The sequence below is a fragment of the Portunus trituberculatus genome, chromosome 13 (genome assembly GCF_017591435.1).
Source record: "Portunus trituberculatus isolate SZX2019 chromosome 13, ASM1759143v1, whole genome shotgun sequence".
Classification (NCBI taxonomy): domain Eukaryota; kingdom Metazoa; phylum Arthropoda; class Malacostraca; order Decapoda; family Portunidae; genus Portunus; species Portunus trituberculatus.
Window position 1 is genome coordinate 5,574,281 of NC_059267.1, and position 2,500 is coordinate 5,576,780.

The 2,500-nt window shown below is 42.2% G+C and overlaps 1 protein-coding gene across 1 annotated transcript in view; it reads left to right on the forward strand.

The window, feature by feature from the left end:
• Positions 1 to 353: 353 nt before the first annotated feature.
• The window catches only part of LOC123503183, a 31,287-nt gene continuing 29,140 nt past the window's right edge, over positions 354 to 2,500 (forward strand). Inside the window, exon 1 of the mRNA XM_045252727.1 lies at positions 354 to 1,019. The gene's annotated coding sequence lies outside the window, so the exon portion shown is untranslated. The remainder of the gene's footprint in view (positions 1,020 to 2,500) is intronic.

The window sequence follows — 2,500 nt, forward strand, 5'->3', positions numbered from 1 at the left end:
GAGAGAGAGAGAGAGAGAGAGAGAGAGAGAGAGAGATGGAAGCAATAAATAATAAGACAAGAAAATGAAATAAACAAAACAAGAGATAACAAAAAGAGAAAGAAAGAGAAATTAAAGACAAGACAACGGACAACAGAGAGAAAAATGGGAAAGTCAGGAAGGAATGAGAGAAAAAAATAAAGAAGAATGACAGTGAAAGAAAGAAAGAGAAGCAGATGTGAAGGAAAAGAAAAAGATAAATTAATAGGAAGCTGGAAGGGGACATGATGCAAAACACACACACACACACACACACACACACACACACACACACACACACACACACGAGGAGACTGTCAGTATTGGCTGGGACGGGGAGGAGAACACACGTACGCTCTCCACCTCTCTGCACCGCTGGCTAACCTCATCCACGCTCTACTCTTACTCTCCACTCTCTTGCCAAGCCACCTGCTCCACTTGTCTCCTCCTCGCTCCACCTCCAGCCACTGCGAGAAACACTGAAGGAACACACGTGGGTCAAACAAACTCAGAAATCACGTAATTTTTCACTGTTTCGGGAAAATATTGAAGAGAAAATGTCACCAAAATACGAAAATCTGGGTTAGAAAGTTTCCCTCACAATCTCTGTCACTGAAGGTTAAAGTAAGACTCGTTAGTAAAGCTGATCGGTTCGTAAGTTTGTTTTCAAGCGTCAAACTTTTCCTCGCGTCTCGCTGTCCTCGTGAGAGTGTCCGGAGGCGAGACAGCACTGCCCCACACACCTGTCCTGCACACCTGGCGTCACCTCACCACTTGACGTCTTGCCTGACACACGTGGAGGGTGGAAAAGACAGCGAAGACCAGAATACACCTGCCGAGCTACCTGTCCTGCTGTTTACCTGGCCAAAACACACCTGTTCAGTAACTTATCTACCTGTTTACCTGTTCATCTGACCTACACACCTGCTTACCTGGCCAGAACACACCTGTCTCACTCCCTGGCCACAAACTCCACGTCCTCGCTCCCTGAAGCCTTGCAGGTGAGTGACCAGGTGAATGAGGTTAATTACAGCATTTTTTAACTCCTTCGCTGCTATTTCCCACATCCTTCCCTGATCTCTCGCCACTCTGACACACCTTTACTTTATTTTTCCAGCCCTTCACATTATACTAACTAGATTTTTGTGCATCTACTCTGTTTTATTCTCTGTTTTATTCTCTTGCTTCTAGTGTTCAGAAAAGAGGTTTATAAAAGAATGATTTAGCTTTTGTTTTCCCCCCAGCGCGAATAATTAAGGTAAGTTGCAAAATTCCAAGATGATGTTGACTCTTTCCCTCGTCATTGTAATCTTTTTAGGGAGATTTAAAAGTTAGTGGGAAGTTTTGAAAGAAGTGTTAGGAATATGCGTCACTTTTGGGGTGAAACATTGCGGTAACTTTGGCGCTTATGACGTGCAAGTGGCATTACCTCAAGGTGCCACCAAGGGAGTGAGGTGTTGAGCTGAGGCGATGGTTCTTTTCTTTATCATATTCATTCTGCTTACTATTTGGTGATTTTACACAGCTCCAGAAACTTATGTGGGGTTAAAATAGTGAAGATCCTGGCTGTTAATCTTCTGACCTCCATAGACACTTCCTAATGTCAATAAAATCATCTAATAACACCCAAATTTGTGGTAAAAATGCATCCCAGGACTGAAGGGGTTAAGTCAGGCCGTGGGACCTTGTCTGTCTGGACACGCGAAAGTAAAGAATGAAACATGTTATTTTTTAAGTTTGATTTTTTGCCACCACACAGATCTGTTTTCATTTATTCATTTATTTTTTGTAAGAGGAGAAAACTTGGCGAAGGGTAACAGAGTATAAAAAAAATGTCCACTTAAATGAAAAAAGAATAAAAAAAATACCTACTTAGTTGCCAGTCCCCATGCAGGTATGAAAGTTTGCTGATTACGGATAAAAAAAAAAAACAACTAATGCAAGAATGATAAATACCAAGAAATATCACAAAATTACAGAAGCAACAAGGAACAATGCAAAAAATAACACAAAATGCATTACACACAAAAAAATGAAAAAAATAGAAAAGAACGAAAGAAAGAAAAAAAAGAAAGAAAATAACAAAATCGAAGAACGAAAACAAAAAGAAACACTAACAGAAAAACAAAAGAAAAAAAAATACACTTAGCAGGATAACATCAAGCTGGGAAAAGAAACACACACACACACACACACACACACACACACACACACACACACACACACACACACACACACATGGACACGGACACGGACATTATTCCCATCACGATTCAAGGCGAGATAATGGAACGGATGGGAAGGTGAACGAGTTAATTAGACGAGTGAAGGGTGAGAGGAAAGGGAGGGGAAGAGAGAGGAAGGGGAGGGGGAAGGAGAGAGGAAGAGAGGGGGAAAGGGAGGGGAAGAGAGGGGAAGGGAGGGGAAGAGAGGGGAAGGGAAGGAGAAGACAGGGGAGGAGAGGGAAAGGGAAGAAGAGAGG